Raw genomic sequence first — 22,971 nt, 5'->3', positions numbered from 1 at the left:
CAGCCTCTGGGATGAGGCCGCATTTCTAAACACCAGATCAGCGGCACGGAACAACTAGAAGATCTTCAAAGTCAAAACTTAAGGCATACTCAGGAGATTCGTGTGGCGTGGGCTTAGTCTAGGTCCCGGACGCTTGAGCCCTGATTGCCGGTGTCTTGGTTCAGCCAGGCCGATCACATTCCGATAGCCCGGAGGCGGACGTGGCGTCTAAAGCCATTTATTGCCCGTTGTTATGGGTCAGGCTGCGTCGTTGAATCTAGCTTATAGGCAATGGTGGTGCCTTGGAAACACTGCACGTGGTCTGCTACAACATGACTGCTTGCGCGCTTTGTTTGGCGTCATTCCTCCACGCTAGCGATCTTAACAACATGAATACGAAATTATGTTTTTCGGCGGTGATTTGTATCAAGACAAGCGGTAGGTGCAGCAGTCCTCGAGTTTGGTATACGTCTTGGTCAAGAAGTCAAGGGCTGAAGACATGCCCGCTGTACTTCGGCTTCTCGCTGACATTGGGCGGGTGAGGGCTGCTGCTGACTAGCAACGCAATCACACCATTCACAATTAATACAATGCAGGCTTTTTTGCACTATGCGTACAAAATCATTATATTTTATGGTTTAAGTGACAGCGCTAATTGAAAAGGCATTGATCCCGCACGAAAACAGCGCCGTCACTCTCTGGCTTCCAAGAAACCCGTCTGCAGCACCGTATCTGGTAATTGCTTCGTGTGCTGTACTCCACCTATCACGCTGCTATCCTGTGCTTAATATAAGTCACTTGAGGTAAACCGGCTACCGCCTTAATCAGTCACCGGATAGCTCAAGACGCCGGCTTGGAGGCTGGGGGCGAGGCCGGGATAATTACTCCGAGCACCGTATCACGTGACCCGTGCTCGGGCTTCCTGCAGGCTCCATTGGGGTCGCAAGCGAGAACCTTGATGCTATTGCGATGAATTAGGTCGTGCTTGAAAATCGAGATGAATGGACATTCAGATCAAAGCTTGACCGGCACAACATCAGGAATCGTTTCTTCCAGAAATAAATGGTACAGTGAATGTTGTTATAGGGACCAAAATATTCTTAGGTGGGAAAACATAAATGGTTTTATCCGTGCAGGACGAGGCTACAATTTTCCATCCCAGGACATGAAATTTACGCATTGGCTATCTTGGGCCCACTTTGCACAAATTCGCTAGACACTGGAACAAACAGCCATGTTTCGTATGAGTACATCGGGTAACCGTGACGCGAATATGTTCCTGTTTCTGGGGACTGGAAGCCATGCCTCATGTCGGATTTAAGACTTACGGCTCCGCATAAGCAGTGAATACAAAGTGGTTAAACTGGGGCCAGTGTGGTGACGGTTTCGGTTCACTGCATTATAAGTGACAAGAACGCCACTCCGCAGCGCCGTGTCGCCAACAGTGCGTTCGCTCTTTGTACCCTATACAGCCCATACTTGAGCAAACTGTGCGTAAATGTCCTGCGTGGAAAGAGGCGGTCAGCCGCAAACAAATACATTTTTCAGGCGGATAGGACTCAACCATCTACGAAATGCAGAGGCATACGATCTTTTATTTCACGGGTAAGTGGGTAGGTAGGTGGGTTTCGCAAGGTGCACGGGTATTTCACCCTCCTAAAATTAAATTACCTACACACATAAATAATAATGTGCAAGCTCGTGTATAGGGCAGGTGCCCTTCTAACCACGATCAAAACACGCCAACATGAGGCACGCCAGGCAGAGCAAAATGAAACAACTGATGTGGGTCTTTTTGCTGAGAACAGGCTTCAATCCCACATATCTTGACCTCGAGACAGCTGTTCACCGTCGCCACTACAAGCGGTGCCTCCGAACGTCACCTGTAGCATCTCGTCTGCCGCGTTTCGAACAAGTGGAGTGACGCTCCGCCTTCTCAGGCGTCCCATCCAGTCGGCCACGAGCTCCTCGATGTCACGCCACCCGACCCTCCGGCGCCTCCTGGGCGGCCCTGGCCTCGCCAGCGCCGCCCTGCACCTGGCGTTCTCCCTCGCTCCTCGGCGGCCGGCAAAAACGAGGCCCCTCGCCCGGAAGCGGCCGTCGCCGCGCCGCCTCGTCCCACGCCAATTAGCCGGAGGTGCGGGACGACGCGTGCGATTAGCTCTCGGGGAGGGCGCTCAGCGAACAGCGCAAGGACAGCCGATGTGGGGGTGTTTCGGGGCAGACGCGATGTTTGGGCCTGCGGGTGCTAGAGCGGTATAGCGGTACCACTGATGGCGTTGTGTTGAGTTGCTCATTGCACCATGCAACAGGCCGGAACCACCTGAATGAAAACGAACGCAAAACGCAGCAATGCAGAAACGTATCCATTGTTGCAATTGGGTTGCAATTTAGACCCTATGTATTTTAGTCGGCTGCCCGACGTACAAAACATGCGAATAAGTACATCCGTGGAAGACATCCGCCCATCCAGTGCAACAATGCAGCTCGTCCCAGCTGAGGTGGGGGTGCATTACTACAAAGGCCTTGCGCCGTTCGCTTCTCAATCACACATGACGCTGCCACCTGTATTGCCGGCAAACTGTGCAGTGATGCGTCTCCTAGCGGTAGGCTGCGGTATACCATCATCCAAGAAGATTAGATAGTTATCCGAGAGGGGAGGGGGGGGGGGGGGGCTCCGGGAGGAGGAGGCACGGAGAGTCCTGATCGGATAGGGAGGGGAGGGGGGGGGGGGGGGGTTGCGGTGTGGGGACACGGAGACGGGTCCTGATCACGCCGATTTCCGCCGCTTCCGGTGCCAGTGACACCGGTAATTGCCGCGCTGCGACAATCGATGCGCACCGCCCGGTAATGGACGATCCTGGCGCAGCTGACGTGGGCAGCCGATCGCCCGCTGTGATCCGGCAGCCGCAGATCGAGGGTCAGCTGACGTGCGTGTCGGGCTGATGGATCACCTCACGCCAAGGCGGCCGCTTCCGTTTTTGTCTGCTCTTCCGAGAGGACTGACGGCAGGTTTCATATGTTTGGACCGGTCCACTAATCATGTAATTAATATTAATGGTTATCACACCTTATAAATATGTGCGTGTATGAGGTTCGAGGAATATCCCAAGACATTCTCCTTATGCGCGAGCATTTATTTAGAGTAAAATGTTCTCGGAGGAAACAAATTCTCAAATTTACTTGGTGTTCTTTGCCACACACTATATACTGCGCTGCTTTTTAATACAGGTGCTATCATTGGACTCATGCAAGGAGGAATGCGCGATAGAATGCACTTCATAACTAGAGCTGGAAACAATTAAAACAGGCTTTCATAGTTGACTCTATCCTATATGAATATTTTTGTAACTGTCGTACCACCCCTGATGTTTCCTTATAACATCAGAAGAGTTGTTTTGAGGCCCTATTTTGTCAATCAAGGAAGTAATTTTCAGAGCTTATCTCCAACCCTGTGTTCGTTTCCAATGAATATGCCATGTTTTTACCGGCGTATTTCGAGCTGTTAAAGGTGACATTTCGGAGCAGAGTGCCCCTCCAAAAACCTAGGTTCAATTCAAACCGTGAAAATTTCTGTCGCGCAACCAGCACGCCAGGCGTGAATACTCCCTTATTCCTCCTTGCATCGGCTGGTGACACGAAAACCAGTTTAAGTACGTTATACTTAGGTCCTTGAATCATCTTCTGGGACACGAAATCATCCGCTGGTGTCACGAAAACCAGTTTATGTGCGTTATACTCAGGCCCTTGAATCATATTCTGGGACACGAAATCATCTGCTGATGACACGAAAACCAGTTCATGTGCGTTATACTTAGGCCCTTGAATCATCTTCTGGATATCGGGCTGCCCACATCCACCAAATATTCGACATTAGTCTGTTTTACCTCTTTGTTTTGCGCCTTAAGTCCGACATTGACATCATTGTTAAAGTAAAATGTGCCAAAAGTGATTTGATGCCACTTAAAGCGCCAACTCAGCCTACGAGATTTTTAAATCGACCGGGGATGGTTGGGGGGGGGGGGGGTAACTTGGGCCCGGCATAGACTATGTGTCGGCGCCTCCAACTGCTGCATGCCACTGGCGTCGAAGGCTCCCCGCGGCTGTTGCGGTGGGTGAAACACGCCACACGCGGATACGACCCCAGTCTCCGAGTCTGAAGCTCGACACGCAGCCAGCCGTTTCGCTTTCGTCAGCGTCCGCAGTCTGTGGTGACCTCCTTCCGCCGCAGGTTGCCGTGCTGTTTGTGCGTGCCGCCTTCTTCGCTGCCGTGACCAGCAGTCACGTGACGCCGTGGCCAGCGGTCACCCTGGTGTGAGCGATCGCAGCAGTCCCAACATCGACATTGTCTTTCAGGAAAGCCAGTGACATATTACAGGGTACGCTAGCACGATTTTTCATGCGCTGTGCACCAAACTTAGTTTTGCGGCGTTCTTCGCCACCACTTATGAAATAGGTTGCGATGGAAGCTGAGTTTGTACATGACACTACATCTCATTGTTGTGGGTGTTTGATAGCATTTTCCTGTCGAATTTCTGCTTTGATATTGGTTTTGACTTGAAAAGGTGCTATCCGACGTAGTGGAAAAGCTCCTCTAAACACTACAAGTTCTTTGCTTAGCAAATATGCTCCTCAATGCGTCTTTGTTTGATTGCGTCATCGTACTTCGCACAAAACTCATTAGCGCCAGTTGATGGCCGTTGGATCTGAAATGGCGCTCACAAACGCCACTTGCATTGTAATGACTCGACAATGCCACTTTTCTTGGCCTTGATCGCCGCGTGGCCAATGGAATGGCAGGGCTTGAATGACGTTATTATGACGTCATGCATGCCTGGATGAGCCTCAAAAAGTCTGCACGAAATACTCTTTACATCTTGGCGGGCGTGTAGCTCAGAAACTAGAATGGTTGAAGGACAGGGCTGCAAACTGCACCGAAAGATCTTCAAGGTGGCTGTTTCAGTTCAGAAGCCTTTACAAATGTGGATTACTCCACCTAATTCTCTGACCGTCATTAGGTATCATTGAGTCCTGAGAAGGACTGGATGGTGTTCAGCTGTCAGCTCTGGCAGCCGGGTGCATGTCATAACCTGAATTCTATCCCTTGAATTGCTGTAATTTTATCCGGTATGCATGTATGTTCTTCCCGATTTCCTAAATTACAGCACGCTGGACTCATATTCAGAGGCCCCTGCTGCAGTCCCTGCAACTCCGAGAAGGACATTTGGGTTTATGCTCGTGCATGGCTGAAAATAGAATACTATCCCGTCCTTTCCAGGATTTATTAACACCTTACAACGGCCGGAAAATTAACTGCCCGAAACATTGCGTGCACACCAACACAATAGACGTGGATGATTGGACGAGCAATTACTCCATCCGCAATATCAATACTTTGTCTATATCATTCGGTAAAACTGCACCTAACCTCGTCATTAACAAACTTAGGATTCCCAGCTGGCCCACACAAGCTCTGTCCCTTTACTTGACGCGTCTTGTGATGTTCTAGATGTAGTTGTGGTTGTTGATTTCGAAAACAGCACATTTTCCGCTAATACATTTGGTTTCCATGATAAGGTAAATCATCTCACTTCATGCTGTCGATTGTGATAAATTGATTAATTGCGTTATGATATAAGATTCTAGTTTTCAAAGCATCTAATGCGCTAACATTTTGACACATTATTGCGCTACGGACATTACCAAAAACACACGTTGGAAAGAGCATGGCAAATGGAGTGTGTTGCTTTCAGAGTGGTTGACATGGAATTTAATGATATTTTCCCGCAGAATCGGCTTCTTAAATTACAAATTCTTAACTATTCAGAAGAATTCCAGGAAAAACGATTTTCTGATCATACCGTACGCGTCCGATCTGACTATAGCTGGCAAGCACAAAAGGGGTGGGATACTGTCTGAGATTTTTTATTGACAGCACCATCGGTTGCTATTGGCGGCGGTTTGACGATAGTTTTAGAAGGCACCACCACAGATAACATATTGGTATATGAACAGGCGGTACTCCGAGAGCATATGTCTGTTGTCTTGGAATGCAGCACCCACAGATTGGCAGTGATATAAACAATATTTTCTTAGGTCAGGTGTGTGCTATAGCGCGTCCGGCGCCATGGCTTAGTTGGTTAAAGCGCCTGTCTAGTAAACAGGAGATCCCGAGTTCGAATCTCGGTGGTGCCTCGTTTAAATGTTATACGATAACACTAGCAATGAATCTGTTAAAATCGACGGGCTGAGTGAGGCGTACAATATAATCATGGAGACCGGATAAAATAGCACTAAACATTTCGAAGTACCCGTTTTGAATTCAGTAACCACAACCACATCTTAAACAGCATGCGACGTGTTGATAGTGATAAACTGATGATCTTTGTCATCGCTGTGTATTGAAAAGAGGCACCACCGAGATTCGAACTCGGGATCTCCTGTTTACTAGACAGGCGCTTTAACCAACTAAGCCATGGCGCCGGCTACCAACGTCAAATACGTGGCCATCAAAAAAATTCCTGATCGAACTGGAACAAAAAACCTGATCTCGTGGGTGCTACCCTCTGAAACACTAGATATGTGAGCTATGGGTGCTGCCTTCTGAGACACCAATCGTGTTCTGTGAGTGCTGTCTTCTGAGTCGTCGGTTGTTGGCTGCTATTTGATCTGCCTCACTCTGACTGATCTGATCTGACTCAACACGCACATGACAGCCCAGTAAGATTCACTCTCATCGTAAGCACCCGCAGAGGCAGCACCAACAGAGCACACGTCTAGTTTCTCAGAAGGCAGAGCCCTTAGATCACAAATCCGGTGTTCGAGAATGCAGCCGCCACAGAGCACATGGGCGGCGCCTCAGAAGGCTGCACAGTATAAAGACCACATATCTAATGTCTCAGAAGGCAGCACGCACAGATCACGTGGCACTTGTCTCAGAACGCGGCACCCGCAGATCATAAATCTTATATTTCAGATGGTAACACCCACAGATCACAGATCTCGTGTTCCAGAAGACCGCATTTATTGAGCACAGATCTGGTGTCTCAAAAGGCAGTACCAACAGATCACATATCTGGCGTCTCAGAAGGTAGAGTCCACAGATCACATATGCTGTGTCTCAGACCGCTGGATCCACCGAGCACATACTTGGTGTCTCAGAAGGCAGCACCCAAATATGACGTGTCTCGTGTCTCAGAAGACAGTACCCACAGATCACACATTTAGTGCTGCACAAGGCGGAACCCCAGGACCTGGCTGCTCGCCTGCTTTCTGACCGACATAGTAATCTCATATTGAAATCCGCCTGCTTTCTGACCGATATTGTATTGTAATCACTTATAATCATGTCATAAGTGACTGCATTGTGTACTGTTATGAAGCAGAAATATATCAAAGAAAAGATAAAAATGCAGCTTTTTCGCAAGTCAAGAGGACTAAGATTGACTCTATCAATGATCGAAAGTCTGGGGACTGACAATGAACCCAGCTAGGTGCAACATCATCGTATTTGCTGTCGGTCCACCACCGTCATGCTACTGCCAAGCACAAGGTGGCCTACTTTTAAACAGCTGCCGACCAATTCGCGATTTCGCGTCTCCTGGATACCATTCTCACCTTTGCGTAACAAATAGACGTGAGTCTCGAAAGCAACAGGACGCTGGACTTTCTCGTCCAAAGCGCAAACTTGCTGTCGATGCCTTTCACCGAGTAATGGTGGTGTTCTGGCTTGATTGAAAGCAACGTCTTTCAAGATGCCTTCCGTTCCGTCCGACAAAATGTTACAGAATGCGTGACATCGGAGGACTGACTGGATCTGCCTTACGATTGAGTTTGGCCACACCACAACTGCCACAGTCAGCTCTGTCAAAATTGGATTTTGCACGTGTCCCACCTCTGCAATCATTTTCTCCTGCAGGCTCCACCAACCCTTCCCCAGTCAAATTTTCGTTCAACTTCAAATTGTTTATGTTTCAGGTACTCGTGAAGCGCTTCTTTAATGAGCCATGTGCCTGGATGTGGGTACATGTATGATTGTGTAATGTGCATGTATAACCAGTTTTATCCATTCACTTATTCGGTAGTTCAGAAGGCAGCGTCCACGGGCTGCTACTAGATGACTTTTTCGTGTTTACGTGTTTAGAGGACGACAGCCGGCGCCATGGCTTAGTTGGTTAAAGCGCCTGTCTAGTAAACAGGAGATCCCGAGTTCGAATCTCGGTGGTGCCTCGTTTAAATGTTATACGATAACACTAATAATGAATCTGTGAAAATCGACGGGCTTAGTGATGCGTACAGTATAATCATGGAAACAGGATAAAATAGCACTGCACATTTCGAAATCACCGTTTCCGCACTCAGTAACAACAACCACATATCATACAGCTTGAGACGCGTTGATAGTGTCAAATTGATTATCTTTGCTATCGCTGTCTGTCTAAAACAGGCACCACCGAGATTCGAATTCGGGATCTCCTGTTTACTAGACAGGCGCTTTAACCAACTAAGCCATGGCGCCGGCAAGCCATGTTAAATACGTGGCCATCAAAAAATTCCTTATCGAACTGGAGCAAAAACCTGATCCCGTGGGTGCTGCCCTCTGAAACACTAGATCTGTGAGCTATGGGTGCTGCCTTCTGAGACACCAATCGTGTTCTGTGAATGCTGTCTTCTGAGTCGTCGGTTGTTGGCTGCTATTTGATCTGCCTCACTCTGACTGATCTGATCTGACTCAACACGCACATGACAGCCCAGTAAAGATTCACTCTCATCGTAAGCACCCGCAGAGGCAGCACCAACAGAGCACACGTCTAGTTTCTCAGAAGGCAGAGCCCTTAGATCACAAATCCGGTGTCCGAGAATGCAGCCGCCACAGAGCACATGGGCGGCGCCTCAGAAGGCTGCACCGTATGAAGACCACATATCTGATGTCTCAGAAGGCAGCACGCACAGATCACGTAGCTGTTGTCTTAGAACGCAGCACCCGCAGATCATAAATCCTGTACTTCAGATGGCAACACCCACAGATCACAGATCTCGTGCCCCAGAAGACCGAATTTATTGAGCACAGATCTGGTGTCTCAAAAGAAGTACCAACAGATCACATATCTGGTGTCTCAGAAGGTAGAGTCCACAGATCACATATGTTGTGTCTCAGACCGCTGGATCCACCGAGCACATACTTGGTGCCTCAGAAGGCAGCGCCCCAAATATGACGTATCTCGTGTCTCAGAAGGCAGCGCCCAAATATGACGTGTCTCGTGTCTCAGAAGACAGCACCCAAATATGACGTGTCTCGTGTATCAGAAGGCAGCACCCAAATATGACGTGTCTCGTGTCTCAGAAGACAGCACCCAAATATGACGTGTCTCGTGTCTCAGAAGGCAGCGCCCAAATATGACGTATCTCGTGTCTCAGAAGACAGTACCCAAATATGACGTATCTCGTGTCTCAGAAGGCAGCGCCCAAATATGACGTGTCTCGTGTATCAGAAGGCAGCACCCAAATATGACGTGTCTCGTGTCTCAGAAGACAGCACCCAAATATGACGTGTCTCGTGTATCAGAAGGCAGCGCCCAAATATGACGTGTCTCGTGTCTCAGAAGGCAGCGCCCAAATATGACGTGTCTCGTGTATCAGAAGGCAGCACCCACAGATTACACATTTAGTGTTTCACAAGGCGGAATCCCAGGACCTGGCTGCTCGCCTGCTTTCTGACCGACATAGTAATCTCATATTGAAATCCGCCTGCTTTCTGACCGATATTGTATTGTAATCACTTATAATCATGTCATAAGTGACTGCATTGTGTACTGTTATGAAGCAGAAATATATCAAAGAAAAGATAAAAATGCAGCTTTTTTCGCAAGTCAAGAGGACTAAGATTGACTCTATCAATGATCGAAAGTCTGGGGACTGACAATGAACCCAGCTAGGTGCAACATCATCGTATTTGCTGTCGGTCCACCACCGTCATGCTACTGCCAAGCACAAGGTGGCCTACTTTTAAACAGCTGCCGACCAATTCGCGATTTCGCGTCTCCTGGATACCATTCTCACCTTTGCGTAACAAATAGACGTGAGTCTCGAAAGCAACAGGACGCTGGACTTTCTCGTCCAAAGCGCAAACTTGCTGTCGATGCCTTTCACCGAGTAATGGTGGTGTTCTGGCTTGATTGAATGCAACGTCTTTCAAGATGCCTTTCGTTCCGTCCGACAAAATGTTACAGAATGCGTGACATCGGAGGACTGACTGGATCTGTCTTGCGATTGAGTTTGGTCACACCACAACTGCCACAGTCAGCTCTGTCAAAATAGGATTTTGCACGTGTCCCACCTCTGCGATCATTTTCTCCTGCAGGCTCCATCAACCCTTCCCCAGTCAAATTTTCGTTCAACTTCAAATTGTTTACGTTTCAGGTACTCGTAAAGCGCTTCTTCAATGAGCCATGTGCCTGGATGTGGGTACATGTGTGATTGTGTAATGCGTATGTATAACCAGTTTTATCCATTCACTTATTCGGTAGTTCAGAAGGCAGCGTCCACGGGCTGCTACTAGATGACTTTTTTTCGTGTTTACGTGTTTAGAGGACGGCAGCCGGCGCCATGGCTTGGTTGGTTAAAGCGCCTGTCTAGTAAACAGGAGATCCCGAGTTCGAATCTCGGTGGTGCCTCGTTTAAGTGTTATACGGTAACACTAGCAATGAATCTGTTAAAATCGACGGGCTGAGTGAGGCGTACAATATAATCATGGAGACCGGATAAAATAGCACTAAACATTTCGAAGTACCCGTTTTGAATTCAGTAACCACAACCACATCTTAAACAGCGTGCGACGTGTTGATAGTGATAAACTGATGATCTTTGTCATCGCTGTGTATTGAAAGGAGGCACCACCGAGATTCGAACTCGGGATCTCCTGTTTACTAGACAGGCGCTTTAACCAACTAAGCCATGGCGCCGGCTACCAACGTCAAATACGTGGCCATCAAAAAAATTCCTGATCGAACTGGAACAAAAAACCTGATCTCGTGGGTGCTACCCTCTGAAACACTAGATATGTGAGCTATGGGTGCTACCTTCTGAGACACCAATCGTGTTCTGTGAGTGCTGTCTTCTGAGTCGTCGGTTGTTGGCTGCTATTTGATCTGCCTCACTCTGACTGATCTGATCTGACTCAACACGCACATGACAACCCAGTAAGATTCACTCTCATCGTAAGCACCCGCAGAGGCAGCACCAACAGAGCACACGTCTAGTGTCTCAGAAGGCAGAGCCCTTCGATCACAATCCGGTGTCCGAGAATGCAGCCGCCACAGAGCACATAGGCGGCGCCTCAGAAGGCTGCACCGTATGAAGACCACATATCTGATGTCTCAGAAGGCAGCCCGCACAGATCACGTAGCTGTTGTCTCAGAACGCAGCACTCGCAGATCACAAATCTTGTATTTCAGATGGTAACACCCACAGATCACAGATCTCGTGCCCCAGAAGACCGCATTTATTGAGCACAGATCTGGTGTCTCAAAAGAAGTACCAACAGATCACATATCTGGCGTCTCAGAAGGTAGAGTCCACAGATCACATATGCTGTGTCTCAGACCGCTGGATCCACCGAGCACATACTTGGTGCCTCGGAAGGCAGCACCCAAATATGACGTATCTCGTGTCTCAGAAGACAGTACCCACAGATCACACATTTAGTGTTTCACAAGGCGGAATCCCAGGACCTGGCTGCTCGCCTGCTTTCTGACCGACAAAGTAATCTCATATTGAAATCCGCCTGCCTTCTGACCGATATTGTATTGTAATCACTTATAATCATGTCATAAGTGACTGCATTGTGTACTGTTATGAAGCAGAAATATATCAAAGAAAAGATAAAAATGCAGCTTTTTTCGCAAGTCAAGAGGACTAAGATTGACTCTATCAATGATGGAAAGTCTGGGGACTGACAATGAACCCAGCTAGGTGCAACATCATCGTATTTGCTGTCGGTCCACCACCGTCATGCTACTGCCAAGCACAAGGTGGCCTACTTTTAAACAGCTGCCGACCAATTCGCGATTTCGCGTCTCCTGGATACCATTCTCACCTTTGTGTAACAAATAGACGTGAGTCTCGAAAGCAACAGGACGCTGGACTTTCTCGTCCAAAGCGCAAACTTGCTTTCGATGCCTTTCACCGAGTAATGGTGGTGTTCTGGCTTGATTGAAAGCAACGTCTTTCAAGATGCCTTTCGTTCTGTCCGACAAAATGTTACAGAATGCGTGACATCGGAGGACTGACTGGATCTGCCTTACGATTGAGTTTGGTCACACCACAACTGCCACAGTCAGCTCTGTCAAAATTGGATTTTGCACGTGTCCCACCTCTGCGATCATTTTCTCCTGCAGGCTCCATCAACCCTTCCCCAGTCAAATTTTCGTTCAACTTCAAATTGTTTACGTTTCAGGTACTGGTGAAGCGCTTCTTTAATGAGCCATGTGCCTGGATGTGGGTACATGTGTGATTGTGTAATGCGTATGTATAACCAGTTTTATCCATTCACTTATTCGGTAGTTCAGAAGGCAGCGTCCACGGGCTGCTACTAGATGACTTTTTTTCGTGTTTACGTGTTTAGAGGACGACAGCCGGCGCCATGGCTTAGTTGGTTAAAGCGCCTGTCTAGTAAACAGGAGATCCCGAGTTCGAATCTCGGTGGTGCCTCGTTTAAATGTTATACGATAACACTAATAATGAATCGGTGAAAATCGACGGGCTTAGTGACGCGTACAGTATAATCATGGAAACAGGATAAAATAGCACTGCACATTTCGAAATCACCGTTTCCGCACTCAGTAACAACAACCACATATCATACAGCTTGAGACGCGTTGATAGTGTCAAATTGATTATCTTTGCTATCGCTGTCTGTCGAAAACAGGCACCACCGAGATCCGAACTCGAGATCTCCTGTTTACTAGACAGGCGCTTTAACCAACTAAGCCATGGCGCCGGCAAGCCATGTTAAATACGTGGCCATCAAAAAATTCCTTATCGAACTGGAGCAAAAACCTGATCCCGTGGGTGCTGCCCTCTGAAACACTAGATCTGTGAGCTATGGGTGCTGCCTTCTGAGACACCAATCGTGTTCTGTGAATGCTGTCTTCTGAGTCGTCGGTTGTTGGCTGCTATTTGATCTGCCTCACTCTGACTGATCTGATCTGACTCAACACGCGCATGACAACCCACTGAGACTGACTCTCATTGGCACCCACAGAGGCAGCACCAACAGAGCACACGTCTAGTTTCTCAGAAGGCAGAGCCCTTAGATCACAAATCCGGTGTTCGAGAATGCAGCCGCCACAGAGCACATGGGCGGCGCCTCAGAAGGCTGCACAGTATAAAGACCACATATCTGATGTCTCAGAAGGCAGCACGCACAGATCACGTAGCTGTTATCTCAGAACGCAGCACTCGCAGATCACAAATCTTGTATTTCAGATGGCAGCACCCAAGGATCACAGATCTCGTGTCCCAGAAGACCGCATTTATTGAGCACAGATCTGGTGTCTCAAAAGAAGTCCCAACAGATCACATATCTGGCGTCTCAGAAGGTAGAGTCCACAGATCACATATGCTGTGTCTCAGACCGCTGCATCCACCGAGCACATACTTAGTGTCTCAGAAGGCAGCACCCAAATATGACGTATCTCGTGTCTCAGAAGGCAGCACCCAAATATGACGTGTCTCGTGTCTCAGAAGGCAGCGCCCAAATATGACGTGTCTCGTGTCTCAGAAGGCAGCACCCAAATATGACGTGTCTCGTGTCTCAGAAGGCAGTACCCAAATATGACGTGTCTCGTGTCTCAGAAGACAGCACCCAAATATGACGTGTCTCGTGTATCAGAAGGCAGCACCCACAGATTACACATTTAGTGTTTCACAAGGCGGAATCCCAGGACCTGGCTGCTCGCCTGCTTTCTGACCGACATAGTAATCTCATATTGAAATCCGCCTGCTTTCTGACCGATATTGTATTGTAATCACTTATAATCATGTCATAAGTGACTGCATTGTGTACTGTTATGAAGCAGAAGTATATCAAAGAAAAGATAAAATGCAGCTTTTTTCGCACGTCAAGAGGACTAAGATTAACTCTGTCAATGATCGAAAGTCTGGATACTGACAATGCACCCAGCTAGGCGCAACATCATCGTATTTGCTGTCCGTCCACCACCGTCATACTACCGCCAACCACAAGGTGGCCTACTTTTAAACAGCTGCCGACCAATTCGCGATTTCGCGTCTCCTGGATACCATTCTCACCTTTGCGTAACAAATAGACGTGAGTCTCGAAAGCAACAGGACGCTGGACTTTCTCGTCCAAAGCGCAAATTTGCTGTCGGTGCCTTTCACCGAGTAATGGTGGTGTTCTGGCTTGATTGAAAGCAACGTCTTTCAAGATACCTTTCGTTCCGTCTGACAAAATGTTACAGAATGCGTGACATCGGAGGACTGACTGGATCTGCCTTACGATTGAGTTTGGTCACACCACAACTGCCACAGTCAGCTCTGTCAAAATAGGATTTTGCACGTGTCCCACCTCTGCGATCATTTTCTCCTGCAGGCTCCATCAACCCTTCCCCAGTCAAATTTTCGTTCAACTTCAAATTGTTTACGTTTCAGGTACTCGTGAAGCGCTTCTTTAATGAGCCATGTGCCTGGATGTGGGTACATGTGTGATTGTGTAATGCGTATGTATAACTAGTTTTATCCATTCACTTATTCGGTAGTTCAGAAGGCAGCGTCCACGGGCTGCTACTAGATGACTTTTTTGGTGTTCACGTGTTTAGAGGACGACAGCCGGCGCCATGGCTTAGTTGGTTAAAGCGCCTGTCTAGTAAACAGGAGATCCCGAGTTCGAATCTCGGTGGTGCCTCGTTTAAATGTTACACGATAACACTAATAATGAATCGGTGAAAATCGACCGGCTTAGTGATGCGTACAGTATAATCATGGAAACAGGATAAAATAGGACTGCACATTTCGAATTCACCGTTTCCGCACTCAGTGACAACAACCACATATCATACAGCTTGAGACGCGTTGATAGTGTCAAATTGATTATCTTTGCTATCGCTGTCTGTCGAAAACAGGCACCACCGAGATTCAAATTCGGGATCTCCTGTTTACTAGACAGGCGCTTTAACCAACTAAGCCATGGCGCCGGCAAGCCATGTCAAATACGTGGCCATCAAAAAATTCCTTATCGAACTGGAGCAAAAACCTGATCCCGCGGGTGCTGCCCTCTGAAACACTAGATCTGTGAGCTATGGGCGCTGCCTTCTGAGACACCAATCGTGTTCTGTGAGTGCTGTCTTCTGAGTCGTCGGTTGTTGGCTGCTATTTGATCTGCCTCACTCTGACTGATCTGATCTGACTCAACACGCACATGGCAACCCAGTGAGACTGACTCTCATCGTAACCACCCGCAGAGGCAGCACCAACAGAGCACACGTCTAGTTTCTCAGAAGGCAGAGCCCTTAGATCACAAATCCGGTGTGCGAGAATGCAGCCGCCACAGAGCACATAGGCGGCACCTCAGAAGGCTGCACAGTATAAAGACCACATATCTGATGTCTCAGAAGGCAGCACGCACAGATCACGTAGCTGTTATCTCAGAACGCAGCACTCGCAGATCACAAATCTTGTATTTCAGATGGCAGCACCCAAGGATCACAGATCTCGTGTCCCAGAAGACCGCATTTATTGAGCACAGATCTGGTGTCTCAAAAGGCAGTACCAACAAATCACATAGCTGGTGTCTCAGAAGGTAGAGTCCACAGATCACATATGCTGTGTCTCAGACCGCTGGATCCACCGAGCACATACTTGATGCCTCCGAAGGCAGCACCCAAATATGACGTGTCTCTTGTCTCAGAAGGCAGTACCCACAGATCACACATTTAGTGTTTCACAAGGCAGAATCCCAGGACCTGGCTGCTCGCCTGCTTTCTGACCGATATTTTCAACCGTGTTATAAGTGACTGCATTGTGTACTGTTATGAAGCATAAATATGCCAAAGCATATATACAAATGCAGCTTATTTCACCAGTCAAGAGGACTGGGATTGGCTCTGTCAATGATCGAAAGATTGGATACTGACAATGCACCCAGCTAGGCGCAATATCTTCGTATTTGCTGTCCGTCCACCACCGTCATACTACTGCCAAGCACAAGGTGGCCTACTTTTAAATAGCTGCAGACCATTTCGCGATTTCGCGCCCCTTGGAAACCATTCTCACCTTTGCGTAACAAATAGACGTGAGTCCCGAAAGCAGCAGGACGCTGAGCTTTCTCGTCCGAAGCGTAAAAATACCGCCGTGCTCACATCAAGCGTGGTTCAATGATGAGGCTTTAGTTCGTGTCTTCAACGATTATGTACGACCATTGTTTGAGTGTCGGCCGTTATTTGGAGTGATGCCGCCTTGTCGCATCTCAACCTGTTCCAAGAAATACAACACCGATTTGTAATAGGTTTAAATTTGAGCACTTGCTTTCAATGCCTTTTACCGAGTAATGGTGGTGTTCTGGCTTGATTGAAAACAATATCTTTCAGGATGCCTTTCGTTCCGTCCGACACAATGTTACAAAATGCGTGACATCAGAGGACTGACTGTCTTACGATTGAGTTTAGTCACACTACAACTGTCTCAGTCAGCTCTGTCAAAATTGGATTCTTCACGTGTCCCTCCCTTACGATCATTTTATGCTGCAGCTAGCCTCAATCAACCTTTTCCCAGTCAAATTTTCGTTCAACTTCAAATTGTTTAGGTTTCAGGTACTCGTAATGCGCTTCTTTAATGAGCCATGTGCCTGGATGTGGGGACATGTGTGATTGTGTAATGCGTATGTATAACCAGATTTACCCATTCACTTATTCGGTAGTTCAGAAGGCAGCGCCTACGGGGTGCCATTACATGATTTTTTTTTCGTGTTCACATGTTTGGAGGGCGAGGGCCGGCGCCATGGCTTAGTTGGTTAAAGCGCCTGTCTAGTAAACAGGAGATCCCGAGTTCGAATCTCGGTGGTGCCTCTGTTTAATGCAATACGATAACAAAGGTAGTCAATCCATCACCATCATCGCATGTTGTGCTATCCAAAATGTAGTTGAAGTTGTTGACTTTGGAAACGCTTATTTCAAAACATCTACTGCTATTCCATCCGGTTACCACGATTATATGATTCATCCCACCTCATCTCGTCGATGGCGACAGATTTATTGTCGTGCTATCGAAAAGCTTTAAGAATCACCACCGAGATTCGTACACGGGATCTTCTGTTTACTGCACAGGTGCTTTAACCAACTAAGTCACGGCGCCTAATCCCGGTTCCTCAACACGTGACCGAAAATTCACTTTTCCTAATTGGTAACCTCTGGGTGCTGTCTTTTAAGACACCATATGTGTGCGCTGTGGGTGCTACCTTACAAGACACACAATATGTGATCTGTGGGTGCTGCTTGCTGGGACAAAAGGTATGCACTCTAGGGGTGCCGCCTGTCCATTCACCAGATATGTGAACTGTGGAAGATGGCTTCCGAGAGCATCGTCGGGCCGACGCCCACATCAACCGATGACATTTTTGTTAAAAAGCCTCAAAAGCAGCACCCATCTGTTTTGTACTTGTCACTTATAGTTACAACAGACGCATGCGACTTGATCAGCAACATCAGTTTTCTTGAAAGCCCTCTGAAAAGTTCAGAATTTCGATTTCAATAGCCGATCCCTTGAAAGAAATCTTCTTTGACTCCCTGCTTACCATTAACACGTTGCATTTGCCTTGCTTTTTAAAACATGCATGTTATGTGATGTTTGATTCGTACTAAGGTGTCCAAATGTCAGTATATTAAAAGCAAGGAAAGTTCGAAGGTTTGGCAAAAATGTATATACGAATATGACGCTATAATTCCACGAATCCAACCAAGCGTTTTACTATGCCTTTGATTTTCATCCTATAGGTCTAGTTACAGTGGCTGTATTGAGGCGCACATTGACTTTGGGAATGGAAGTATCGCATGATCCACGTGACGCACTGGTTCAGACTTTCCACCAGTGTGCTGCTCGGTAACAGGCCCCTTGTCAGCAGGGGCAATCGCAAACATCGTTTACTCGCACCAGCAGAGGTGTACGCACTGGTTGCCATGACAACAACGGTCGCGACTGCAGAAAGGAAGCATATTGCCGTCACAAAACTTTTTTGGTTTGTTCCAGAGACCTGAAGTCATAGCTGGGTCTGTACGAACTTACTTCTGGCTATAGGCAAGACAAAAAAGTACGTTAAACCGGCTTATGTCAGCTTGAATTAATATGGAATTAATAGTTCTAATGTTTGCGGACAGGAGCTCGCATTTGAAAACTCCGTGGTGTGCTTTTTGCTAAACAGGCATACACCTAACCCGTTTTTAAACTCTGAAGTGCAGTGTCTGCCAATGGCGTTAAATAAAATTTCTGACAATATCGGGAAGAGTGGCTGCTGTGCTTTGATAAGTAAGGGTATTAGAACATTAGAAGTTTGAGTTACCTTGGAAGGAATGGGAGTTCTAGTTTTCCATAACAGCATTTAACAAATCTGTGATGTGGTCAAGCTTGAGGACTCGCTCCTGTTGTCTTTCACCAGGTGATGACTTCTCGCTTAGTTGAAGAAACTTGTCAAGATACCTTTTACTTAGTCCGACACAATGTGTTAATGCAATGTTCGACATCAGAGGACTGGCTGTGTTTGCCTGATATCACAGTTTGGTCAGACCATACTTAACCGGCGCTCTCGGCACACCGGCCTTTTCCCATGAGCCCTTGCCAACGGTCATCATTGATAGAGCATATTTTTCACCTGCCTTCCCTTCGCCTACAATTGTTTTTCCTTGCACTCTGCCTCAACCAACCTTTTTCCAGTCAAATAATTCATTCCACTCCAGATTGTTCAGGTTTGCCGGTACTCGTGGAGCGTTCATTTCATGCGCGTTGTTTTTTGAGAGTTGGGCAAATTTTTTATTTCATGTAATGTGTATGTGTAACCCGTTTTTTCTCATTTGCATGTCTAGTGTCTCAGAACACAGCGCCCACAAGCCGCCGGTTACACCGCGGATTTTTTTCGTGGTCAAGTGTTGTGAATATCATTGATGGCGCCATGGCTTAGTTGGTTAAAGCGCCTGTCTAGTAAACAGGAGATCCCGAGTTCGAATCTCGGTGGTGCCTTTTCGTGAATGCAATCTGATAACACATGCTCAATCTGTGACCATCAGCGCGTTTCGTGGTGTTTAAAATAGTTTTGTCGCTGATTCCGTAAACGCTGACGTCGACATCATTCACCTCTCCTCATGTCATCGATGGCGACAGATTCATTATAGTGTTATCGTAAGACACCATAAACAGGCACCACCGAGATTCGAACTCGGGATCTCCTGTTTACTAGACAAGCACTTTAACCAACTAAGCCATGGCGCCGGCTAATCGTTGTCGAAACACGTGACCGACAAAAATTACTTTCTTGACTGGCAACCTGTGGGTGCTGCTTTCTGAGACACAAGATGTGTGGTCTGTGGGCGCTGTCTTTTGAGACACAAGATATGTGATCTATGGGTGGTGCCTTCTGAGGCAAAATATACATGCTCTGGGGGCGCTACCTGTTCATGCGCCACATATGCAAACTGTGGAGGGTGCCTTCTGAGAACATGGTCAGGCCCTCGCCCATAACAACCCGATGGAACTGTTGGCAAAAAGATCTTAAGGGGAGCATCTTCTCTTCTTTATGCTTGTCACTCATGGTTACACCAGAAGCGTGCGATTTGATCAGTAATATCAGTTTTCTTGAAATCGCTCTGAAAAGTTCAGAATTTCGATTTCATGTAACCGATCCCTTGGCATACATATCATTTGACACCCTGCTCACCACTTTGAAGGCAATACCATTCATTCGCCTTGCTTTTTCCAACATTTGAGTTATGCGATGTTTTGAAACACAGAAATGTGTCCAAACGTTGGTATGTTAAATGCTATGAAGGCTTAAATGATTGGCAATAAGATATGCGAGCCTGGAGCTATAATCACCCGAATACAGCGAAACGCTTTACTTCGCCTTTGATTTCCACCCTATGACTCTAATCACAGAGGCTCTTTTTGAGGCACACATTGACTTTGGGAATGCCAGTATCACATGACCCATGTGGCGCTCTGGTTCAGACTTTCACCAGTGTCCTCCTCGGTAACAGGCCCTTGCCGCTGGGCCAATCGCAAACGTCATTTATTCGTACCAGTAGAGGTGCACACGGTGGGGGTCATGACGACAATGGTTGTGACTGCAGGGACAGAAGTGTAGTGCTGTTATAAAGCTTTTTTTATCCTGTCCCAGCGACCTGGAGTCATAGCTGGGGGTGAGGAAACTTACTTCTGGCTGAAGGCCAGGCAAAGAGTTACGTTAAACCGGCTTATGTCAGCTGGAGTTAATATGGGGCTAATCTTTCTATTTTTTGGCGGACAGGAGCTCGTACTTAAAAACTTCGTGGTGTGCTTTTTACCAAGAAAGCATGCACCATGCACTCCTTTTTGAACTCTTAAATGCAGAGCTTGCCAATGGGGTCAAATGGGATTGCTGACAATGTCAGAAGGTATGTTTGCCATGCTATAATAAGCTCGTGAAATGAGATCAGTAAATATTCAAGTTACCTTGAAAGGTGTGTGGTTTTTTCCTCCATAACAGCATATCTAAGTACCACTCATTCATACCAATTTACCGACGTGATCTGTTGGTCAAAAAACGTACATGAGGAATATGTGGCTGAATTATTTTCTATGTAGCCTGTTTGTGCATTGTTAGGATTGGAAAGTACAGCATTTTTTGGTCTAAGTCGACTTTTCTGAGTTGTTGTGTTTATTGAACGTTTAGGAATTATAGAGTAATGATTTTCAGTTGATTGGTTTTCAGTCCGATCAATCGCAATAGCTAGCAAATTTGAAAATCCGGTCGGGTCCCAATCCAAGTGTTGGTAGGAATTTCTGATCCGGTCCAATCTGACCTGCGGATTCAATCAATCCGTGAAGTGCTTTATGGAACACTCCTTTCAAAACACTGTTTTGAAAGGAGTGTTTTTTTTTGTTTTTTTTTCCCACAGCGGTTCCCTATCTTACTACCAATCCCAAATGGAAACACATAGTCACCATATTACAAAGCTCCGAAGTTGAAAACAAAAGTTTTCATCGTTGCACTACTAGTACAAAAAAATCATCGTTGCACTACTAGTATGCAAAAGACGGCCTACTCTTAAGTAGCTTCAGATCACTTCGCAATCTGGAGTACTTCTGGGGACCATTCTAACTTGTGCTTATCACATAGACGTCCGTGTCGAAAGACACAGGATGCTGGGCTTTCTCGTGTAAATACCGCCGTGCTCACGCCCAGCGCAGCGAATCGTGTAATCATGAGGCTTCGCTTTATGCCTCCAGCGATTATGCACGATCTTTGGCTGAGTGCCGTGCCGTTAGTTGGAGTAATACTGCCGTGTCGCATCTCACCCGGTTCCAAAAGCTACAACACCAATTTGTACAATTTTGAGCACTCGCTACTGATGTCCTTAACCGGATGATGGTGGTCTTTTCGCTGGATTGAAAAGAACATATTTCAATGTAGTGTATATGTGGTATTGTGTGTAACGTGTGTGCATGACCACCGTTATCTATCCACATATTTGGCGGCTCAGAAGGCAGCACCCATAGGCTGCCAGTTACGTGAGGAATTTTTCGTGATAACGTGTTTCAAAGGCGACAGCCGGCGCCATGGCTTAGTTGGTTAAAGCGCCTGTCTAGTAAACAGGAGATCCCGAGTTCGAATCTCGGTGGTGCCTTTTTGATGCAATACGATAGCAAATAATAAACCTGTCACTACTGACGAGTGCTGTAGTGTTCGAGATGCCGTTGTGGCTGTTGATTTCGAAAACGCAGATTTTAAAACGCTTCCTGCCATTCCATACGGTTATCAGGGTAATATGATTCATCTCACTTCATCTCGTCGATGGCAACAGAATCATTATCTGCATTGCCATATAGCATTGAAAACAGGCACCACCGAGATTCGAACTCGGGATCTCCTGTTTACTAGACAGGCGCTTTAACCAACTAAGCCATGGCGCCGGTTGTTATTACGCAGATACGTGATCGAGAGAAAAAAATCACTTATCAACACAGATAAAAGATCTGTGATTTCAGATGGCGGCTCCCCCAAGTCATCAATCCGGCGTTTCAGAATGTACCACCCAATAAGCACACAGGTGGTGTCCCTGAAGGCCGATCCGCATAAAGAGCACGTATCTGGTGCCTCACAAGGCAGCGCTAATAGGCTGCCAGTTACGCACGGGACTTTTTCGCAGTCGCGTGTTTGGCGGTGATGGCTGGGGCCATGGCTAAGTTGGTCAAAATGCATGCCAAGTAAACATAAGACCGCGAGTTCGAATCTCGGCGACGCTTTTTCAATGTTCAATGTTGCCAGTTGTTTCAATGAAAGTAAATTTAAATGCATGTTCGTCCCAGTGGCTCAGTTGGTTAGAGTGCCTGTCTTTCGATTCACCCACCCGTGGCCGGGTGTGCTCGAGGCGCTTTAGGCTCTCGCTACTTGGCCCTGACCAGGATGGCCTGCGGCCGGTAGCAGCGGTCGCGATGAAGGTCACTTGACGTCAGAGGGCAGGACAGACCGTGCCGAGCATTGTGGCACGTTAAGCTTTTACCACCAAATTCTGCCGTTGACATGGAATTGCGCGATCGGGTGGTAGGGGTCAGGACTCACGCAGCACGCACTGCTAAGCGTGAGTTCTGATCCCTGAGGTCCATCCATTCACAGGGTTCGGGTCAAATCTTTAAAAAAATGTCATCCGACAACACAGGTGATCGATCTGCCGTCTTGTAGTGATTTAGTGGCGGTATTTGGCGTTAATTTCGAAAACCATTTCGTTTTTTGTT

General features: G+C 47.2%; 13 non-coding genes across 13 annotated transcripts; 8 read left to right on the top strand and 5 right to left on the bottom strand.

The window, feature by feature from the left end:
- Positions 1 to 6,100: 6,100 nt before the first annotated feature.
- On the top strand, positions 6,101 to 6,174 carry TRNAT-AGU (transfer RNA threonine (anticodon AGU)). The gene has a single exon. It is a non-coding gene; the product is annotated as a tRNA-Thr (tRNA).
- A 214-nt stretch (positions 6,175 to 6,388) lies between these two features.
- Positions 6,389 to 6,462, bottom strand: TRNAT-AGU (transfer RNA threonine (anticodon AGU)). The gene has a single exon. It is a non-coding gene; the product is annotated as a tRNA-Thr (tRNA).
- Positions 6,463 to 8,134: 1,672 nt separating this feature from the next.
- TRNAT-AGU (transfer RNA threonine (anticodon AGU)) lies at positions 8,135 to 8,208 on the top strand. The gene has a single exon. It is a non-coding gene; the product is annotated as a tRNA-Thr (tRNA).
- Positions 8,209 to 8,423: 215 nt separating this feature from the next.
- TRNAT-AGU (transfer RNA threonine (anticodon AGU)) lies at positions 8,424 to 8,497 on the bottom strand. The gene has a single exon. It is a non-coding gene; the product is annotated as a tRNA-Thr (tRNA).
- Positions 8,498 to 10,578: 2,081 nt separating this feature from the next.
- On the top strand, positions 10,579 to 10,652 carry TRNAT-AGU (transfer RNA threonine (anticodon AGU)). The gene has a single exon. It is a non-coding gene; the product is annotated as a tRNA-Thr (tRNA).
- A 214-nt stretch (positions 10,653 to 10,866) lies between these two features.
- Positions 10,867 to 10,940, bottom strand: TRNAT-AGU (transfer RNA threonine (anticodon AGU)). The gene has a single exon. It is a non-coding gene; the product is annotated as a tRNA-Thr (tRNA).
- A 1,673-nt stretch (positions 10,941 to 12,613) lies between these two features.
- TRNAT-AGU (transfer RNA threonine (anticodon AGU)) lies at positions 12,614 to 12,687 on the top strand. Its single transcript has one exon. It is a non-coding gene; the product is annotated as a tRNA-Thr (tRNA).
- Positions 12,688 to 14,828: 2,141 nt separating this feature from the next.
- Positions 14,829 to 14,902, top strand: TRNAT-AGU (transfer RNA threonine (anticodon AGU)). The gene has a single exon. It is a non-coding gene; the product is annotated as a tRNA-Thr (tRNA).
- A 2,084-nt stretch (positions 14,903 to 16,986) lies between these two features.
- Positions 16,987 to 17,060, top strand: TRNAT-AGU (transfer RNA threonine (anticodon AGU)). Its single transcript has one exon. It is a non-coding gene; the product is annotated as a tRNA-Thr (tRNA).
- A 2,087-nt stretch (positions 17,061 to 19,147) lies between these two features.
- On the top strand, positions 19,148 to 19,221 carry TRNAT-AGU (transfer RNA threonine (anticodon AGU)). The gene has a single exon. It is a non-coding gene; the product is annotated as a tRNA-Thr (tRNA).
- A 175-nt stretch (positions 19,222 to 19,396) lies between these two features.
- On the bottom strand, positions 19,397 to 19,470 carry TRNAT-AGU (transfer RNA threonine (anticodon AGU)). The gene has a single exon. It is a non-coding gene; the product is annotated as a tRNA-Thr (tRNA).
- Positions 19,471 to 21,789: 2,319 nt separating this feature from the next.
- TRNAT-AGU (transfer RNA threonine (anticodon AGU)) lies at positions 21,790 to 21,863 on the top strand. The gene has a single exon. It is a non-coding gene; the product is annotated as a tRNA-Thr (tRNA).
- A 212-nt stretch (positions 21,864 to 22,075) lies between these two features.
- TRNAT-AGU (transfer RNA threonine (anticodon AGU)) lies at positions 22,076 to 22,149 on the bottom strand. Its single transcript has one exon. It is a non-coding gene; the product is annotated as a tRNA-Thr (tRNA).
- Between the last annotated feature and the right edge of the window lie 822 nt (positions 22,150 to 22,971).

The sequence above is a fragment of the Pollicipes pollicipes genome, unplaced genomic scaffold (assembly GCF_011947565.3).
Source record: "Pollicipes pollicipes isolate AB1234 unplaced genomic scaffold, Ppol_2.1 Scaffold_7262;HRSCAF=8765_pilon_pilon_pilon, whole genome shotgun sequence".
Classification (NCBI taxonomy): domain Eukaryota; kingdom Metazoa; phylum Arthropoda; class Thecostraca; order Pollicipedomorpha; family Pollicipedidae; genus Pollicipes; species Pollicipes pollicipes.
This window is presented reverse-complemented; position numbering and strand designations above follow the sequence as displayed.